Consider the following 21,993-nt stretch of genomic DNA (forward strand, 5'->3'; position numbering starts at 1 on the left):
CTCAAAGTACTTTACATGTATTATCTTGTTTAATTCCAGCAATGGTTTTAGGGGGTAGAGAATGATTTTACAGGTTTGGAAAATGAGGTACAAAGAGGTTAAGTAACTTGCCCAAGGTCATCAGCTTGACTCTGGGGTCTGTGTCCTTGTTACTGTAACCTAGTTTTGCCTGACTCCAGGACCCACGTGCCTAACCACACTACATTACACTGCTTCACATCACGGCAAAATCTTACACTCCTTGCAATTACTTCACTACCCCCTGGGGTCGTTTTCCTACAGCACCCGACTGCTTAACAATTTTCTTTACGGTTCCGGACAGCAATTGATGACTGTTGTCCGAGTTAAAGTTTCACTGGAGGCGATGTTCTCTCAAAGAAGTAGCTGTTACTTTAAGAGCAGATAATTAAGGCAGAGGCCCCGTCTAATCGCATGTCACTGCTCCAACTCATCGCACTAGCAGCACAATCTGAAGGCCTCAAGGCAAACAGGCCTCCTCGAAATTCCAGTCTATTCAATCAATAAAATATGTGTTGATTCTGTTTATAGCATTGTGCTTCCTCCACGCTGCAATTTTTTTCTAAAATGCGATCTAAATCACAGAATGTATCGTTTAGGAGAAACTTTAGAAATCAAACAGTCCATATCCTTCATTTTTTTATCAATGTCCTTGCTTCTTTTGAAAATAACCCCATTTTATGTATATAAAAGAAATGCATGCCCCTTAACTAAAGGATAAAAATATAGAAACACAAGGAAAAGGAAAAAATACACTTTCCCAATGCCCAAAGAAAACAACTTTAGGTTTTCAAATGTATGCCTATGTATATACAATTTTTAAACTTAATTAAAATCATACTATAAAAAGAGCGTGGACCATCCTTTCCTATTAACATAACATTCTAGTCTGAGCATTTTCTGTGTTATTAAACATTCCTTGTGATCTTACTTCTCATTTGTGCACGCTATCCAAGACATGGCTATACTATGATTTCTGCCGTCATTCCACTGCTATTTTGAAGTAGCAAATCTCAGTAGGTTGTGATGAAAACTCCTTAATTATACATTAGTTTATTTTTCTAGTTCTTTCCTTTTGATAGTTTTCTAGCAGTGGAATTATAAGATCAAAGGGTATCAATTTATTTTGAGGCACTGATATGCATGCTTTCTAGAAAGATGGCGCTAATATGACACCCTTACCAGTCTTGCTCACATTCCACGTCATCCCTTTAATCTTTACTCACTTCCCAGGTGAAATGCTGTATCCCGTCACTATTTTAACTTGCATTCCTTTGTTTACTTGAGATTTAGCTTTTTATTTATTTTTAAGGACCATTAAACATGTGCACTTTCTCTTAGAAGCCCCTTCATCTTACAGAGGAAAGAAAGTCCCATGACAGTTAAGTGACTTAACTTTACTCATGTTGAAATAAATTTCTAGGCACAAGATGGTGCCACTCCTGCCCAGGATGCCACATCAGCATACGAAAACTTAGATAATTTTCGTGTCCCCGCAAATGCTCTGCTTGACCAGAAACACAGTCTATTCAATCAGCCAATCCCCAAACGCCAAGCCAACGCTCTGCCTTCTCACCCCAAACGAGATTGACGATGTGGCCCCAACCAGTGAGATATTCTCTAGTTCTTTCTTCCTTGTTTTTTATTCTTTGTCTTATAAAACTTCTTGCCCTCCACCCCATTTTGCAGTTCTCTGAGACTGTCCACCTCATAAAGTGTTAAATAAAGTTTGTTTGTCACCTAAATTGTCTCCTTTAATCAGTTTCTCAGCACCAAGATTACACACACGTATCTGGAGACGAAGTCTGGTTTGGAAACTTCGTTCTCCTAACATCCAGATCACAGCAATGTCCACTATCCCTGCAGCTCACTTAAATCATAGATGCTCTGTGCAGAAACAATCCTTTCAATATTTTCTTCCCCCAATTCAGCAAGTCCTGACAGACTCCCAGAACTATGGAGAGAAAGACTTCCCTCAGGCTCTGCTGTGAAGACCAAGGTTGTAAAGACTAATCTTTGACCACCACACGAACTCATTAGAAGGTTTCCATTCTCAGATTTTTCAACAGTTCAATGTTTATCCCACTGATAAAGGCCACATTTTGCAAACTGTGTTTCTTAAAATACACATTTTGGGGATATTAAATTTTTTCACACAAAAAAAAGTCTTCCATATCCAAATATATCTGGAGCACAGAATGCTAAGGTTTTTTTGAGGGGGGGTTTGTTTTGTTTTGTCTTGTCTTGTTTTTTTTTAAGATTCATGATGCAATATGAGCATATCAGAAGCTCTAAAAAGTCCTGAGGAAGAAAAAACTTTCTGCTGGAAGTTTGCAAACTTATAGAAAACCCTTTCCAACCCCATACAAAATCCAGGTTCTTTGAGAAATCACTCAAGAAACACTAGGTTAGAGAGTTAAAAATAATGGAATTATAGAATGGCCACATGGTATCTCCAAAATTTCTGGCCACACCTGATAAATCCATACTTAATGAATCTACATCAGAAATCCAAATTCCAGGCCATCCTTTGGAAACCAGACATCTGACCTTTCTCTACAAAGACCTTCCACTAAAACTACCTTCAAAGGTAGAGAAAACAGAGCACAGAGGGAAAAAGGTTTCATGCCCTCGATTTACAGTTGTTTTTAACAACTACTGAAGTTTCTTAAACCATCGAAGGCATTTCCTTGAAGATTAGGAAGTGGCCATAATTTACATTCACTTTGCTTTTAGCCAGAGGGTTGTATCAAACAAATTTTCACAACAGCTTGTTTTAACTGAACAATTTAAACAGAATGAAAAACATTCACATTCACTATGGTTGACTGTGCCTGGGACTTAACCATGTGTCCACACCCAAACACACTAAGGACCTTCCCAACCACAGTCGCCCTATTGAAATTGGCCTTCCTTTTCTTGAGTGAATTCTGCATCTTCTAATTCACCAAACACCAAGTTGTCCAGAAGTGAGATTCTGTTTAAATTCACATGAAATCATGTTCAGAAATTCATTATACCAAAACAATTCCCTTTTTAAAGTACATCCTGGTTCTCTGTTTGAATAGGACAAATTCATTTGTTCGTTTAAGATACAAGCAATTGTAGAATTCCCACTTTGTGACAAGGACTATAATCAGTGCTAGGATTATGAAGACCAAAAAATAATAATAATTCTTGCTCTTAGAGAGTTTATAGTGTAATGGAGAAGGACAGACGTATAAACTCCGAATTCAAAAAGAGTGGTAGGTGTTCTAATGGTGGAATGCATTGCATACTACAGGAATAAATAGGAGGGTGGCATTTGGCTCAGACTGAGCATAGGGGAGGTCTCCTACAACCGGAGAGAGTTAAATTAGAACAAATAGGATTTATTCAGAAAGGTGAAAGGGGCATATCTGAAGATGAAGAGAAAGAATGTGGCCCAAGTGAGAGAATCAACAGTAGATGTTATGTCAGAAGCACACTATTTTTGTAAATGAATGGAGAGGCAGCTGACTTGTAACAGTTCACTAAGATATAACCCCTACCTTTGAGAAAGTGAGGTCTTCGGGAGAGAGAGTTATCATCAAGTACTTCACAATACAAAATGATGGGGCACCCAGGTGGCTCCGCCGTTAAGTGTCTGCCTTAGGCTTGGGTCATGATCCCAAGGTCCTGGGATCAAGCCCCACAATGGGCTCCCTGCTCAGCGGAAAGCCTGCTTCTCCCTCTCACACTCCCCCTGCTTGTGTTTCCTCTCTCGCTGTGTCTCTCTCTCTCTCTGTCAAATAAATAAATGAAATCTTTTAAAAAAAATTCTATACAGGGGCGCCTGGGTGGCACAGCGGTTAAGCGTCTGCCTTCAGCTCAGGGCGTGATCCCGGTGTTACGGGATCAAGCCCCACATCAGGCTCCTCCACTATGAGCCTGCTTCTTCCTCTCCCACTCCCCCTGCTTGTGTTCCCTCTCTTGCTGTCTCTCTCTCTCTGTCAAATAAATAAATAAAATCTTTAAAAAAAAATCTATACAATACAAAATGGTATTTCTACAATAGCACATGAGCAAAATACTCTAATGAGTTCATCAAACTCAGCAGTTTTCACTTAAAGAACTAGTACTATTCGAGATGAGATACTTCATGGTCAAAACGATTGCTCAACATTCAGAAAACTACCCAGCATGGTGCCCGAGTGATCCAGTGGGTTAAGGGTCTGATTCTTGATTTCAGCTCAGGTTGCGATCTCAGGTTTGCGGGATCAGGCCCTGAGACGGGCTCCACACTCAGTGCAGAGTCTGCTTGAGATTCTCTCTCCCTCTCCCTCTGCCCCCTCCCCACTGTTCTATCTCTCTCTCAAATAAATAAATAAATCTTGAAAAACAAAACAAAACAAAACTACCCAGCATTGGTCCTTGAGCTACACTCCAATAACCTTGACCATCTTACTTGCATGCCATAGCTAATGATAAAATCCAAACTCACAGATGTCTGGTGGAGAAAAGAGACCAACCATCACAAATAGTCCTATTAAAAGATCTGCTGAAATAGAAATCTTTTTTTTAAAGCAGTATTTTTAAAGAAACAAGTATGAATTTGGAAAATACTTTATGAACAAAGATATTCATGGCTCCAAACTAGAAAACCCAAATGTCTAACAATAAGGAAATAACTAAGTAAACATATAGTACATCTGAAGTTTAAAAAAATATTTCCTCAATTTTTAAAATAGTATAAATTCATTGTAGAAAATTTGAGAAAAAAAAATTATAAAGAAGAAACAAAAACTATCTAAAATTCTAACATGTGGAGATAATTATTGTTACTACTCAGTCTGCTTTCTTCTAGGAATAGTTATAGATTACTTTTTTAATTTAAATTCAATTAAGCAACATGTAATGTATTATTAGTTTCAGCGGTAGAGGTCAGTGATTCATCAGTCTTATATAACACCCAGTGCTCATTACATCACGTGCCCTCCTTAATGCCCATCACCCAGTTATCCCATTCCCTCATCCCCCTCTCCTCTAGCAACCCTCAATTTGTTTCCTGTGATTAAGTCTCTTACCGTTTATCTCCCTCTCTGATTTCATCTTATTTTTCCCTCTCTTTTCCTTTGTTCCTCTGTTTTGTTCCTTAAATTCCACATATGAGTGAGATCATATGATAATTGTCTTTCTCTAACTTATTTTGCTTAGCATAATACCCTCTAGTTCCATCCACATTGTTGCAAATGACAAGATTTTATTTTTTGATGGCTATGTAGTATTCCATTATATCTATGAACCACGTCTTCTTTATCCATTCATCTGTTGAAGGACATCTTGGTTCCTTCCGCAGTTTGGCTATTGTGGACACTGCTGCTATGAACATTGGGGTCCAGGTGCCCCTTTGGAACACTACATTTGTATCTCTGGGGTAACACCAGCTAACCATTCTAACTGGTGTGAAGTGGTATCTCATTGTGGTTTTGATTTGTATTGGAAATGCTTTTGATGGCTTAAACTAGTTGATAGGTGATAAAAACTGTAATGTTGTTTGAGACTAAGTCACAGTACATCAAAAGTCACAGAATTCTAAGGTTGGAAGGAGCTTCTCCTCCAAATTTTTCTTAAACCAACATTCTCATCATTAGGTGTGATGCATGTACTTCACATCCGGCCCTGTTTCACAACCACTTATGGAGTAGATTCTATTCTAAGGATTCTAAGGTAGCTAATCTGTCCAAGGCAAATGCTAATAAATGATTGAGCTGAAATTCCAACCCCAGCGAATAGGCTCCATGGCCCATGTTCCTGAACCCCATGCTCTACACATGCCAGCACACACACAGGTCAAGGTGAGGAAGCAGCGGCCCTAAGGGGCTAAGTGATTTGCCAAAGATTAAAGAACTGGTTGGGGGCGCCTGGGTGGCACAGCGGTTAAGCGTCTGCCTTCGGCTCAGGGCGTGATCCTGGCATTATGGGATCGAGCCCCACATCAGGCTCTTCCGCTATGAGCCTGTTTCTTCCTCTCCCACTCCCCCTGCTTGTGTTCCCTCTCTCTCTGGCTGTCTCTCTGTCAAATAAATAAATAAAATCTTTAAAAAAAAAAAAAGAACTGGTTGGCCTGCTGCTTTATTCACTTATGCAAGCAGAACACGACAAGCACACCACAGTATCAAATACAGGGATAGAGTAAAGTAAGAAAAACTACAAGTCATATGCATGGATCCTGGCAGTGAGGAGATGCAGACACTGGTTTGAGAGTAGTTTTCCTGGGAGCGGGCCTTCCAGCACATGGGCAAAGCCCTCAGTCAGGGCAAGATCTGCCAAGTGAACATCTCTTGCCATGGCCTCGCTGCCTGTACCTGCCCTTCAGGGCGATGGGGGTCATTACAAGAAAACAAACATTGAATCCTTAAAAAAAAAAAAAAAAAGGCAGTTCTTAAAACCAACAAATAATTAAACATAACAGAACTCTAATGAGAGAGTCTTGCCTTTCTTCTCTGCTGAGGATCTTAGCACAATTCTGATGTTCAGCCACGACCTACACGTCCCTTTATTTAACAAATATTTGTTTTACAATGTTTGTTTTTTAGAAATAATTTTGTAAATACAGTACAAGAGAAGGAGGAGGAGGAAGGCGGTGGGGAGGGCTTAATGCTCTGCTCTAGGATTACAGCTGAAGTGAAAGGAAATACAACAGTAATACGCATGGACTATAAATCAGATTTCTCCCCGTTCCACTATTTCCTTGAACAAGGTCCTTGTTCTTCCTTGGCCTCTGTTTCCTCACCTATACAATAAGTGATACCTTTCAGGGCCATTAGAATAGTTAACTGTGATAATGTGTGTAAATGTATTATGGCTCCCTCAAAGTCCCCAGCGCGCAGGCGCACACGCACCCACAGACAGACCAAGGCTCCAGGAAACTCAGTCCCCTTTCTGGCCCAGGCCAATCAGAGTTTTTTCTAAAACTTATTGAAAACATTGCCAATGTAATGGATACAGGTCACTAAACATCCATCAAAACCCAGAGAATGTACAACACAAGTGAATCCTAATGAACCTATGGGCTTTAGATAGTCATTAACTGGTTCATTAATTGTAGTAATCATAATTGGCTCAAAACTGGGCTCATCGCTTGTAGAACCCCACACTCATACAAGATGTTAGTAACTGGGGAAACAGGGGATTAGGTGTATGCGAGAACTCTGTCTGATTTTTCTATAAACCGAAATACACTCCAAAACTGAAGTTTATCAATTAAAAAATAAGTATTAGTTGAGCCATCCTTGGACACGCTCCATGACTTAGGTTGACTTGACTCTCGAGTAACACCCAACAGAGCTAGGAAATTTTCTATAGAACCGTGCAGGGCCATTACTAACAAAATAGAAGCAAGGCAAACCACATGGACTTCTGGCTCCTCGCACTTCCTGGCGTTCAGAACTGAGCGTGACTGTACCCATACTGTAGAGCTCTGTCCTTCCTCAGGATCTGCATACATCCCACTACTCAAGCACCAGCAGTGCTGGCCACACGACACCCCCACGTTGAAGGCCCACTTGTGAACCCAGCGCCAGTATTCATTCTCCCGCAAAGGCAGGAGTCCCCGATGCCTCTGTGGCCCGCTGAGCTTAATTGCATTAAGAAGAGTGGAAACTTAATCTGCTTACTTTGGCAGAATTTGGGGTGGGCTGTGATGAGTGGGAGGGTGGGAGGATGAGAGAGTGCTCTCAGGCACTGAGATTAAAAATGCTGCGGTACTGGTTCAAAAACAAAATCTCTGTAAACACCATAGGCTGCAAATAAAAAATATCTGAATGTCTGATGAGATGACTTATCGTTGAATCCATGTGTGCACAAGAATATGTGTGCAACGTATAAGAATGGCCTCATATAACAAACACCACCAAGCCAGAGAAATGTTTTAAAAGAGAGGCAGGGGCGCCTGCATGGCTCAGTCAATTAAGCGGCCACCTCTTGGCTTCAGCTCAGGTCATGATCTCAGGATCCTAAGATGAAGCCTTGCAAGGGGCTCCACCCTCAGTTCAGAGTCTGCTTCTCTCCCTCTCTCTCTCCCTCTGCCCCTCCCCCTGCTCGCTCGAGCGCGTGTGCTCTCTCAAATAAATAAATAAAATCTTTAAAGAGAGAGACAAATATGGTGCACGCAAGTGGTCTTGGCTTAAACACTTTCTTAGAGTTTCCAGGACACAAAGAGACTATTTTTTAAAAGTGGGTTTGCAAATCATTTGTTTAGAAGTGAGAACATGCTTGCTGTAGGCATAGAGTCCAGACTAGCTGAGGAAGGTAGTTCACACCGTGTGCTCATCATGGCGGAGGATACTTCTGGGGAAACCACACTACCATACCTGTCCTTCAAATATGGGCCAAAGGAGTTGAGATCCCATCATTGGGTTTTTCTCAGTTCAGTACACCAAATTCTGGGGCACTATTCATGTTGTAACCATGCTCCAGGGGTGCCAAGGGTGCTGTTTTCACAGACCAAAAAACAAATGGTGCCCCCAGAGTTATGCTCAGTCAACCCTAGTGTGATGGTTGACCCCAATGTCTCCTGAGGCCTGAGGAAAAGTGTAGTGGCTACAAAAGAGACTTCACTCTCATGGCTCCAGCCCTACTTCACTGCTGGAAGGAAGTAAACAGCCTTTGGAGGGCTGACAATGGTCTTCATCATTGACAACATTCCAGAAACACACCAACATGAGTTTCCCTAATGTCACTCCTAAACCAGCAGGGCCCCACCTCTGGCTTCATATCAAGCTGACTCATGCATCATCTCAAATTTCAGATTTAATTCTCCTGGGTGGGGTCCAGCCATCAGAAATCAAAAGTTCTCTGGTGATTCTAATGAGCCACCAGGTTTGAGCATCGCTGCTATGAACACCAGCACTTACTTTTCTTCTCCTCCGAGTAGAAGAGGTGAATGGGGCTTTAGCGCCCAAAGACTGAAGGTGTATCTGAGAACCGTCAGGGTGGAGTGAAGTGGTGGGTCTAGCGCTGGGGTACCACCTAGAAGACCAGCACCAGGAAGAGGCCGAAAGCAAGATCGGTTTGAAGGTGATTGGGGAGCAAAGCAGAAGAAGGAGGAAGACAGGATGGGCCCAGACAGAGGAAATGAAGGAAACTTTTCCAACAGCCTAGCTGGGAGGCCATTCCTAGGAAGCTAGTCATGTGCGTGACAAGTACAGACATGAGGCAGTGGTTTCCCAAATTAGCAAACTCGTTAGAAAGGAAACAGTCTAAAATAAAAGAAATTAACATCAAGTTTAGCCAGGGAAATTTTGTGCTAGGACTAGTTTCCCTTGTATTCCAACTTTTCCCTTGCTGTGAATCTTTAAAGACAGAGTTAAATACATATATAACAACAACAAATTTTATTACCCACAAGGCTAATATTTTTCCATGTTTTTTTTCATGGTATGATAGTTCATATTGTGATAGAAATCATCATTTGGGTTTAGGCAGGAAGTAATAGGTCTCCCTGAAATCATTACTTGCAGTCACTATTGATCAGATTAGAAGGAGATTTGAGGCTGTCTGCTTAATCATCTGCTGCAAAGCACAAACATTCCAACCTCTGGTCTGTAAATTAAAAATCTCTCATGTGACTCCAAAGCCTAACTCCCCTTTGTGTTCCTAGTGCACCAGTTTCTTCTTGTCAGTTCTTCAGTGAAACAGCGGCCATGATTTCGTGCCTCTTCTAACATTTGTTACCATGGTCGTGAACCTCCATCTTGTCCACTGGAGCCCATCTCACTACCTCCAGCCATCTGCTTAGGATTAACAATTTGGCTTTTCTACTCAATTTTTTAAAAAATCAATCCTTTGAAGGAAATAAAACTGTTTTTTCTTTTTATATTAATAGAAAGTCAGGTAATAACGCATGATGTATACGTCACATTCTCTAGCTCACACATCTCTTAGTAGGCAGACCTCAATTAAGCCTTTGAACTAAGGATAAGCACTTTGACTAAGCCATTTGCTTTTTGAACACTTTATAGGTTCAAAAGAACCTCAACCTACAAAATAAGTATGTTCCTTAAACCTTCTCAGACTTCTTTTCATCATCTGTACAGTGAGGATCCATAACACTGGTTTCACAAGGTTGTTGTAAAGATTGTGTTTGTTGCTGTTGTTCTTAATTAACAGACAAATTCAACTGCCCTCACATCATGGGCACACATGCTCCTTACCATGTCATCGTCTAAGGTTTTGAGTCTTAGTCTTAAGAAGTCTGAAAAGTCTAGGTCTCAGATCTTAAAGTTCTAGTGTCGGATCTCTCTGGCCACAGAGCTAACGATTCAGACGTGACACCTACAAGCCCTGGGCTGTCCGGGACAGCAGGGACAGCAAGCCTGCTGTGCAATACCATGTGATCTCCGACTACATCTCTTTTAGCTCAAGTGGTTGTCATCATTTGCCATATTTTTTTTAGATAGCGGGAGAGAGAGGGGAGGGGAAGGGCAGAGGGAGAGGAGAGAGAGAATCCTAAAGCACTGAGCACGAAGCCCAATGCAGGGCTCAGTCTCACAACCCTGAGATCATGACCTGAGCTGAAATCAAGGGTCAGACACTTAACTGACTGAGCCACAGAGGCACCTCCATAAGTTGCCATTCTTAATGCAGACAAACACTTCAGTGGGGGGAGGGATGTATGAAGACCCAAGCCTTCCTACCAATGAATCTCATAGCCTGTGATTTCCATGCACTACAAGGGGCCTAGCACCAAAGCAACTTACAAAGTTACAGACCAGGAAATGTCTCTGTATCAGGGAGTAAATAAAGGCCAGTAGTTTCCAATAAAGCAATCCAGCAACAATCAACATAGGAGGCCTCCTAGCATCTGCAATGCAAAATAGGACACACAGCACATTACTTCCTCCTAACCTGAGGAGTTAAGCCGGCATTGTGCAGGCTTTTTAGCCAAATGAGAAAAATAAAATGGGTTACATCTGGAATTTTTAAAAGTGCAAAGCTAGTCCTGCCTGAGGAAGTTTCCCTGTCACCTCATCCTGAAGCCAAGCTCTAAATCCAGAGAGTATTACAAATGGATTTCTAAACGTGAATTTATAGGTCCACAGGTTTCATTTTATTCCTTCTGCTGTAGTAATGTCCTCAGAATTTGGAAGATCAGTTACTAACACCAAGCAGAGGCTTGATATGGCGGCATGGTATTTATGGGTTGAATTTTGTTCCCCCCAAATACATATATTGAAGTCCTAATCTCCAGTACCTCAGAATGTGACTACATTTAGAGACAGTCTTTAAAGAGGTAATTAAATTAAAATGAAGTCAATTAGGGTGGCCCTTAATCCAACATAATTAGTGTCCTTATAAAAAGAAAAAATTAGGACATAGATGGGTACAGAGGGAAGACCATGTGAAGACACGGGGAGAAGAAATCAGTTCTACAAGCCAAGAAGAGAGGCCTCAGGAGGAATCAACCCTATTGACACCTTGATCTTGGACTTGTAGACCCTAGAATTATGAGAAAATAAATTTCTGTTGTTTAAGCCACCAAGTCTTCATTGTTATGGCAGCCGTAGCAAATTCGTACATACGGTACACAAGATATGAGGAGGATATAAAAACTAGTGTGAAAGTCTTTGAGTAGCTACTTAATGTAGTCCAATGGCCACTCAACCCTTGCTCCTTTCCACTGACAAGTCACTTCCAGTCACCTCTGAATCACCAATCAACACACCCAGCGGTGCCTATATTTAATTGTTCCAAGAATTCTAAGGGCTTCATCTATTTTCCAATATTGGAAATCAACTATTTTCCAATATTGGCATCAACTATTTTCCAATATTGGAACTAAATGGTTTTTTTTTTAAATGCTGTGGTGTTCCATGCCGATCTACCGTGGGAAAGTCAGTGGATCTTAGCAGAGGCCACAGTCTGGGAGGAGCTCAAAGTTACCCAGCTGTGATAGGTGGGTGGCAGGAGCCTGATTTTTTTTTCTTAAAGATTTTATTTATTTGTCAGGGAGAGAGAGATAGGGGGAGCACAAGCAGGAAGAGCGGCAGGCTGAGGGAGAAGCAGACTCCCTGCTGAGGAAGGAGCCCGATGCAGAACTCGATCCCGGGACCCTGGGATCATGACCTGAGCTGAAGGCAGATGCTTAACTGACTGAGCCACCCAGGCGTCCCAGAGTCTGATTTTCTTAAGACGAGGCAATTACTGAAAGAAAAGAAGAAGGAAGTAAGGAGAGTGACAGGAGAGGAAAAGGGGATTAAAGGACCTGGAATTTGCAATGAACTGTGGGTACCCGGACTGTGGCAGAACACCAAGCCACCACACCACAGCCATGTCCTGCACATTCCACGACAATGACTTTATGCTACAAAATGTTTTACTGTACTTTAGAAATGAGCCAGAGATTTATCCCATACTCGGCAGAAATCAGTTCCTTGGGTGCACCCCCATCCCTGTGTGCTTCTCGTTGTTATTATCACTCTGATAAACGGGCTTTAGTCGGCAGGCCTGCGGCCCTCCCCATGGGAGAAGCCAAGTCCAAAACAGAAAAGCGGCCACACCAGTGAGTCCTGAGGACACGGTGACCTTAGATTTGAATGTGGGTCCTGCCGTCTACTGGTGACATAATTTTGGCCAAATTAAGTTCTCTTAGTCTCAGTTGTCTTTCTGGTAAAAAGGGGCTGAAACACGAAGGCATAGTTGTGTTGTGAGAATCAAATGCAGAAATACATGTGTAGATGTATCTAGAACACAGTGGGTGCTAAATAAATGCTAGTGCTCTGACCACTGCTACTACCACTACTGCTACCGTGACTATTACTCCTACAGCTCATCAAACATCTTCTTTTCTCCTCTCCCACCATATGCCTCATCTTGACCAACTAGCCTACAGCCTTGAAAAGGGGTCTCTCCTTGCTCCTCTCCCCCTTGCATTCCCTCAGAGGACCACTTGATTTTGATTGCCACCAGTCCACTGAAATAGCTGTCTCAAAGGCTGCCAGTGACCTGCTAATTGACACATCAACTTGAACTTTTCTCCAACAATCCTCTGATCTTGACAGTACCCAACAGTGCCCTCCACCCACTTTCTGCATAACTGCTTCTCTCCCGGCTTCTACACCTCAGTATACTCCTGGTTCTCTTTCTACCTAACCATTGCCTTTTTCTCTTTTATTCACTCTTCCTTCTCTTTACCTCTATCTTCTCTGGGTCACACTGCACTGCTAAAAAACATGGCATTTCTTAAAATTTTAACCTCAGCTAGCTTCTCACTTCGTATCCACTCCCACAGCCTTTGGCTAACACCTCTAGCCTATGTGTTCCCAAACCACAGCCTTACCCTCTCCCGTAGCCTCCAGTCACATGGTCACAACGATCTACTGGACCCTTCACATCTCCTTGCCCCTGTTCATGTCTGCCACCTACCTGGAATGTCTTTGCTTCCATCCTTATTAAAATCCTTAAAGTATTAAGGCCTTGTGAAATGCTTCCTTCAAAATGTCCTAAGACATAATCATTCCATTTGGAAAGATTTCCTTCCTGCTATTGCAGAAGAATCACATTTTATTTAAACCCATCACAGGGCATTTATCACATCCTACCTGACGGTGTAGCTGTTTATCCATGTGTTTTGAAGGCAGAAGGACAAACTTATGCATTCAACACATGTCTCGGTAAATGACATCAGCAAATACAGGTGAACCATGCCTTCACACACTGATGTCTTTGAACTCTTCTCATTTAACCTTGAACATTTCTGTGAGTCTGGGTTATAGAGATGTTGTGTCTAGTTTCCTCTCGAAAATAAAAAGAGGTTGGGGCACCCTTTCTCTTAAGAGAAACGTCTTGAGTGGTGCCCATAGCTCCATTTTTGGCTTCCTCCAGTTAAATAAATTTCCGAACTCCTAAGCAAAGATACAGAAGACAAGCGTATCCAATTCACAAACAGCACAAATCTAAAAATGTTAACTGTTATCAGTGAGGACACACTCAAGATCCACAGTCTCAATAACTGGAGGCTGGAATAATGGACTGAAGCCAGTGAGTTCACTGTCCTCAGCACAAATGTAAAACTGTATTCCTCCAAAATCGACTACACATGAACAGGAAAACACAGACCAGCTTTGGCAGTAATTTATGAAAAAAATAGTCTGTCTTCGAATTATTTGAAAGAGGAGTGACTTTTACTCTCTGGGTCCAGGGTGCAGACTCAGGGAGGATAGGGGGAATTGCACCCTACTTTTATTTCATTTTTCTAAGATTCATTTACTTATTTGAGACAGAGCATGAGCGGGAGGGGCAGGGGAAGACAGAGAATCTCAAGCAGACTCTGCGTTGAGCGCGGAGCCCCACACAGGGCTCCACCTCATGACCCTGAGATCACAACCTGAGCTGAAACGAAGAGTCAGACCTTCAACCAACTGGGCCACCCAGGTGCCCTGAACCCTACTTTTAGAAAGAACTTTCCTTCAAAGTTGTCCAATAATGGCAAGGACAGAGATATAGACAGAAAAAGGGATTCTTGTCCCAGAGAGGAAGTGGGGATTCAGTGCCTTCTGGGGTCCCTTTTAACTGTGAGACTGGATTTCCCTGTGTGATTGTCCTCTGCCCATCTTTCCAGCCTCCTTCCCCTGACAAGCTAGTCACACAGTTCTTTTTTTTTTTTAAGATTTTATTCATTTATTGGACAGACAGAGACACAACAAGAGAGGGAACACCAGCAGGGGTGTGGGAGAGGGAGAAGCAGGCTTCCCGCCAAGCAAGGAGCCTGATGCAGGGCTCGATCCCAGGACCCTGGGATCATGACCTGAGCCGAAGGCAGACGCTTAACAACTGAGCCACCCAGGTGCCCTATAGTCACACAGTTCTTCTTCCCTTCTTAAACTCACTGCAATGCCCACTCTGAGCCTTTGTGTGTTTTATCCGTGCTTTTCCATCTGCCGTGAATGCCCTTCCCCCACTTCTAGCAAACTCCCGTTTCCCCGGCTAAATTCTAGCCATCCTTCAGGTCTCCACCTCCCAGACCGGTGTCATCTGCTTGCACAGAATCCTGCAATACTCTCACCACCTGTGGCATTTCTTTGTTTGCAGTCATTTTATTAAAAGTCTACCTTTTCACCCTCATCGGTAAGCTTCTTGAAGATAACAACCATGACTGTTCTGCTCACTCAAGTCTCTCCTGTCCTGGTCATCTTCTCTGGCACAGAGAAGCTCAGGAAAGATTAGTTGAGTGACTGACTTATCACAGTGCAAACACTGGGCCTATAAGAAAACACTGGTGGGAAGAGAGAAAAGACCAGGAGGGAGAGCAGGGGGAGTACCACATGTCTGAATGGCTATGGCTTTTCGTTTTCTTTTCAGTGATAGTTCACACGCTGCCCATTTCAAATTCTCAAACATTTCTCCCAGAAGTTGGGCCCCTGGCTACGATAGAGCAAAATCCTCCCCATCAAAAAAATTAAAATGATTTCTTTCCTGAAACGGCTATAAAAGTCTTCAAGTCTGGAGGGTCAAGAAGAAATGAGGACAGAATGATTTTCACAGTGCCCTTGCTCTCTCGGTACTAATAGCTTTGATGGCCCAGGAGCTCATGGATCTGTTCCATCTGGGAGAAGGAATCAGGTGGGACCAAAGCCAGAAGTGATGGGCTAATATCTATTCTGCCTCGTCAGTGAAATCTGGAAGAAAGCTTGATTTCCCATTTCTCTTTTCTTTTCACCTATGAATTGAGTGGCTTGCCACGTGTATGATTCTTTCCAGCCTTCACACTTGTGTTAGCCCTCTTCCAGAGAAGAAATACTCATTGATACTTATCATACATCATGGATCATGCTAGGTGCTTTCCAAACGTCCTTTAGCCCTCATGAACATCTGGTAAGTGTCCATACCCTCATTTGACTCAGAGGAAACTGGGTAAGTAACTGGGCCAGAATTACAGAACCAAAGAATACTGCAGCCCAGAACTGGAACCCAGCTGAAATTTATTCAAAGATCATTCTTTTTTTTTCTATTACACACTCCAATTTAATATTTGAGCTCTCCTATTAATACTACCCTTTGGTTTCAAAACAATCATTAATGCTTATTGGATGAAGTAGAATTATTCCACCATGTTATAACAAAGAGGAAGATTTACATAAAACAGAATTAGGGTATTGCTGTTGTGTGTTGCTGTGTTGCCTTTCCCAGGAGCAGAATCACTTTAACAGGAAAAGCAAATCTAGGCTATAACAGGGATTTGATAGGAAACACCCAATAACTTTTAAACATACCGATGAATTCTCATCTGGGAATGTCAATCCTTTCTGAAATTCTCCTAACGTCACAAAGCTTTTGGCTTATAATTGACAAAATGAAGAATTTAACAGGAAACGTGGACCCTGGCATGAAAATCACATGACATTGAGTGCGATCTCATGAGATAAAGTCCTGGCTCATTTATTATATGAAGAATTTAGGGAGCATTTGGAAGCCCTGAGCAGCTGATAACACTTGACGGAAGGCAGAGAGGGGATCCCAGGGAGGTGGAACACGGCTGGAAGGACGTGGAGCTCAGTGGGTCCTGGGGTGTTATCTGCCCTGGTCTCTAAAGAAGCCAGATATGAAAGTCTTAAGGATAAAACTGACAGTGAAGAGTGACATACAATCTTAGAAGGCTTTGCATGATGCATAAAAGAAGTATTTCTGACATTGTAGCAGCAACCCCGTAAACGGGGAGGGATAAGAGTGAAACCAAAGACTATTTTGCCACCTCCTTTAAACCTATCAACAAGAGGCCAAGAATCTTTGGTCAAAAATATCCTAACTCCGCAGTATCCTTGTACATCCCCCAGTGAGTAGTTCCCACTCAAACATAATATCTGCAGACAGCTGGAATCTACATTTGTCAGAAAAGTGCCCAGAGCACGGCTGTTTTCTTATCTTGATGGCCAAGTTTTAGAACCCTTTGAAATGACGCAGTCATGGCAGTAAGAGAAACTATAGTACGGACAAAACGCAGATTTCATTAGGGAGTTGGGTTTTTTTTCCTCCAGACCCTCAAAGGTCTCTGTTGGAGCCTCTCACCTGGTAGCACAAAAGCTATTAAATCACTTGAATGAAAGGGTCAGGTGGCAGTTGTGCAACTTTGAAGCCAGCAAGCCCTGTCAGACCACCCAGCTCTCCAAGGAGGGGGGCGGGGGCAACACCAGATTCAGACAAGATAAGAGGCTGCTGTCCTAGGTAACCCGGCCCAGGGAGACAGCCTTTCCAGAGAGTTACAGGAACCCATTGTGAGGAATGACTGTGTGCTCTGCAAAGGTATAATTCATCTAACTCACTCTACCGGTGGTCCTGATTTCTGACAAGAGAAAGAAAAGTCAAAAGATATTTTTGAAAAATTTTAAGAAAAGCAGGAAGCTAAATCTTTGAGTCTATTTTCAAAGCAAATGCTAAAAAGCTCCCATTCCCCCTTGTTTGTGTTTAGAAGACTGAGCCATGTTTGCCAATGTCAGAACATCAGAGCTGGAAAGATACTCAAATTCATTTAACTCAACCCTTTCATTTTATTGACGGAGGAAGTGAAGTTTAGAGAGATTAGCTGGCTCATCAAGATTGGTTAGCAACAGCTAAGACTTGAAACCGCATGCAGACGAGGGCTCTGTCCACACCACACACATTGATCTTTCCAGAGTCCTTGGAAAGTAGCGTGGAGCCTGGCACGTAGCAGGCACCAGCAAACATTTGGAGTGAGGAGAGGGGGGAAAAGGAAGGGACACTGATGACCACATCCTATTTTCTTTTTCCTGTAAATATCCAATGGCATCAAACATCACTGGGGATGGGGATGGAGGCTGAGTTCTCCCCTCATATGTTGTCAAATGAGGACCTCAGCATAATGGAGGAATCACTGCCTGTTTCTCCCAGTCCCTGTGCATTGGTCTAATCTAAACTCAGTTTCTAGGAATTATACTGCTCCTGAGCAGTCCCAAGAAATAATCCAGCTCAGTTCAGCCCCACTCAGCCTAGCCCATCCCCAGAAGCAGAGTATCCCTGAAAGGCTGCTAAAGAATTGAGAACAGCCCTGGGTTGAAAGTTTCTAAGACGAACATTGCTTGGCCATGTTCGGTCAGGTCAGACCATACATCCCCAACACATGGAAGGGGGACTGTGGCGTGTAAACACCTTTGTCCAACTCCCTTTCTCACTCGTGGGAATGGAAAGGTGAAGATGGAAAGAAGAGCAAGGAAACAAAGATGAGGCTGGTGAGAAAGCTGGTCAGAAGCCCTGGTTTATCAGCCAAGCATGCAAAGTCATGTTGCATATAACTTATGTTCAACATCAGCTGAAATTCAAGTTTATCATTTAGACATGAGGTTTAATATTAACCAAGTACGTGACAAGAATTTAATTGCCAAAGACAACGTAAAGCACCGCTTATCCAAATGTGATCTCACCTGCTTCAGAATCACCTGGGTAAATTCTCGGCCCCTCCCCAGACCTAAAATCCTTTGGGGGAGGGCAGTCACCTGCCTTTCAACAAGCACTCAAGTGGCTCCTATGCACACTGAGTTTTGAGAAGCCCTGATAGAGAGAAAGAGCAAAGGGAATTAACATTTTCCTGGACTCATACTGAAGGCACTTTTATCAAGTATAGACAGGAGACTGGGAAGCAATTCTTCAAGCTTTAACTAGAGCCAGGAATGGTGGTGTCAGTTTTCTGGAGCAGAAACCTGAGGAGAATTGGATCACTAGGTCTTGTCTGCGAAGCAGCCGTGAAGAGGTTAATCTCTCCAGCAAGATTCCCAGGCCATAAACTCCAACCAGCCCCCGGAAATGCTCTTTTTAAGCTTTGTAATTCACACCAGGCAACAAGACTGAGCACAAGAGTTAAAAAAAAAAAAAAAAGAAAGAAAGAAAGAAAGAAAGCAGAAAGGAAAATTGAATGCCTTGAAAAATATTTCTGTGATCCAGATGAAAACTAAAAGAAACCACTCACTACAGCACCAAAGTCTCTGGACCGAATCCGGGTAACGAACAGAAAGAACTTAAAAATCAGTCCAAAACTTCAGAACAAAATGATTTCTTTGCCTCTCCAACATTCCCTCTCATCCTCAGAAAAACAGACACCATGCTTTTAAAAATATATCTCCAAATAGAATTAAATCAAAACCAGGTATCCAAACTCATCTCATGCAAATTTCTCTCTCTTTATACCATGAGGATATTATCCGTCATGTTAATTTTTTTTATCCTTTCCCTTTCCCATTTCATGTAACTGAGAAGAAACACTGTGAGCTAAGGTGGCGAGGGTGGATTACAAAATTTAAAATGGTGATTTCACTGGTGAGTGCCACAGGGATGGATTCCGAAGTTATAAACTGTGTTACATAACTGTGGGCATACGGGTTTTTAACGGTGCCAACCGCCACCCTTCTGAGTTGACAGGAGGATTAAACTTTTGCAGTCGGCTCTGCACACTTCTTGCACCGACATGTGAAGTGAACGCTACCACGCAAACAACCTCTGGGGCATTCTGCTAACAGAACGTTCGCAGTCAGGATGAGAGGAAGTACAGAAAGCAGATACTCACAGGTAGTGGTTTTCCTTTCCAAGCTAAAAAGCTAGAACCCCCGTGTCCCGGACGGGCGGGCAAGAGTCACTGACCCGGTAATCTCTGGTTGAAAGGGCTGTGAGAGGAAGGGGGAGGAACAAGAACCCAGGAAAGGAAAGAGAGCTGAAATTCCAGTCTTTCAGGTCACTGAGTGTTAGCTTTCTTTGTACTAGAAATCCCTCAGCCCACCCGACAGGAAGAGAGAGACCTGAAGTTCACATACTCACTCCACGCTCCTTGCTCCGTCCCCTCCAAGGCGGCGGCGGCTGTGGCGGCGGCTTTGGAAACTTCCCGACGGCCAAGCCTCAGGACCCCCCTGCGGAGGGCATGATAAAGGATGCGTGCCGAGCTCGCGGGAGCCCGACCTCCCTGGCGGGGAGCCAGGGCTCCCCGGTCCCTTCTGCCGGTGGGGCCCGCAGGGACCAAACCGAGCTTTTGTTAACAAGGTGGCTTGCGCGTCCTCCTAGCCTCTCCCCAGCTCCCCCTGCACTATTAGTCCGCGACCAACCGCTCTGCCACTGGCTGAGCCCAAGCTGCCGCTCCCGCCCGCAGCACACGCGCACACACGCTCACACACTCGCGCACACACACAGCACACACATGGCCCCACGCACGCACGCGGCATATACAGTCGTCCAAACACACCACACACAGGCGCACACATGCTTCCCACACACAGACCCACACTCACAGGCGTGCACACATTCACACTCGCACGCGTGTGTGTGTGCACACTCACACATGCCACACGCATAGGTGCACACACGCGCACTAACACCCACACACAGACACACACGCGCTAACATCCGCCACATGCATACTCACACACTTTTTTCCTGGACCTTCAAACTCTTCAAACACTTTTTTTTCCCCCTGAACCTCTTTTCTTCAACCAAATTCCTCCCCAGAAAGGTTTTTATTCAAATTCCGACAAGATGCTCACCACTGAAAAAGGAGGAGGAAGGGGAACTGGCCGCTTTTAACTTTGTCACAGCCTTTAACGAAAAAGAGGAGCTCCGGTTTGTAAGCCCCACCTTACTTGTTCAGTCTACAAGGCTTGTCACGTGTTTGATTCGTTTTAAAAAGTCACAAAAATTCCAGCCATCTCATCTCCTTTACATAGAGTGCATGACCCCACCGAGTGAGCTACAACACAGGTCAATAAAGGGCCCCTCAGAAATTCATTTCCTTAAACTTGTAAGCGTTCAGTGGGCAGGTGAAAGGCTTGCTCCCTAACAACTGCATAATAAAATGCCTTCCTGTATCTCATCTCCACCAGAAAAAAAAAGTAATGGCATGCCATCTGTCCCAACTTTTAAATTGACCATAAATAGAGAAGTTGAAGTATTATCTCACTTTGGGGGAAATGTTTATATTGAGACATGTCTGGCTGTTCTAAACTTTAGCCAAAAGCACAAGCCACTGTAGATTCAATTCACCCTAGACTGTGGTTCCCCTTCACAAGGTGACAAGCCATACCCTCTTCCTTGGAAACAATGAGAAGAGGGAAGTGAAAAGAAAAGAAAAGAAAGAAATTTGTATGAGGAAAGAGAAAGAAAAAGAAAGAAAAAAAAAGGAAGGAAGGAAGGAAAGAAGAAAGAGAAAGAAAGAGAAAAGAAAGAAAGAAAAAGAAAGAAAGAAAGAGAAAGAAAGAAAGAAAGAAAGAAAGAAAGAAAGAAAGAAAGAGAAAGAAGGAAAGAAAGAAAGAAAAAACGCTTAAGAGAGAAAAACAATTATTTTATTTTACAACATGCTTTATGGATACTTTAGGAAGGAGGGGTGCCTATGCACTTACTCAAAATCACCAGAACTTTAAAGTTTTCAAGAACCTCTAGATTCAGGATGTCTGAGTGGCTCAGTCGGTTAAGTGTGTACCTTCTGCTCAGGTCATGATCCCAGGGTGCTGGGATTGAGCCCCATGCCAGGAGTCTGTTTCTTCTCTGACAAATGAATAAATAAAATCTTTAAAAAAAAAAGAATTTCTCAATTCACCCCATTTGCTCTGATAATAAATGGATGAAACTTCTTGAAGAAACATGAGGCTCTCCATAAGTAAACAAACATTGTTCACTAACAATTATTAGTAAACAAAATATAGTGACAACATATGACTCGTGTACTAATCTCAAAAGGGCAAGACATAAATCCGTAATAATAACAGTTGGGAAACACAGTGTGATAGACAATTTTGTTCTCAGACTGAATTTAAAAATTTACCAGATTGTGACTCTCTTAACAGCAAAGAAATGATCGCAGATACTATTAGTTGAAACCCAAAATCCATTTGATAAAGGAATGATGGTAGGTAGTTGCATAAATATGCTTCTCCTAACATCTGGCTAAATAACATTTATGGATTAGTCGAGAAACAGAAATAAGTGTTTTACATCACTTCTATGGGGGAAAAAATACCTTCAGCATTC

At 42.7% G+C, this 21,993-nt stretch overlaps 1 protein-coding gene across 19 annotated transcripts in view; it reads right to left on the reverse strand.

Annotated features, from left to right (window-relative positions):
- Positions 1-20,589, reverse strand: part of FREM1 (FRAS1 related extracellular matrix 1) — a 186,862-nt gene extending 166,273 nt beyond the window's left edge. For 5 of the 19 annotated variants that reach the window (XM_002915932.4, XM_034663922.1, XM_034663921.1 and 2 more), the window contains exon 1: positions 19,798-20,222. The gene's annotated coding sequence lies outside the window, so the exon portion shown is untranslated. Of the gene's footprint in view, positions 1-19,549; positions 19,647-19,793; positions 20,224-20,395; positions 20,479-20,513 lie in introns of those variants that run through there. The other 14 variants (XM_034663918.1, XM_034663923.1, XM_034663924.1 and 11 more) reach the window with 10 other exon arrangements.
- Between the last annotated feature and the right edge of the window lie 1,404 nt (positions 20,590-21,993).

This window comes from Ailuropoda melanoleuca, chromosome 7 (assembly GCF_002007445.2).
Source record: "Ailuropoda melanoleuca isolate Jingjing chromosome 7, ASM200744v2, whole genome shotgun sequence".
In the NCBI taxonomy this organism is placed as follows: domain Eukaryota; kingdom Metazoa; phylum Chordata; class Mammalia; order Carnivora; family Ursidae; genus Ailuropoda; species Ailuropoda melanoleuca.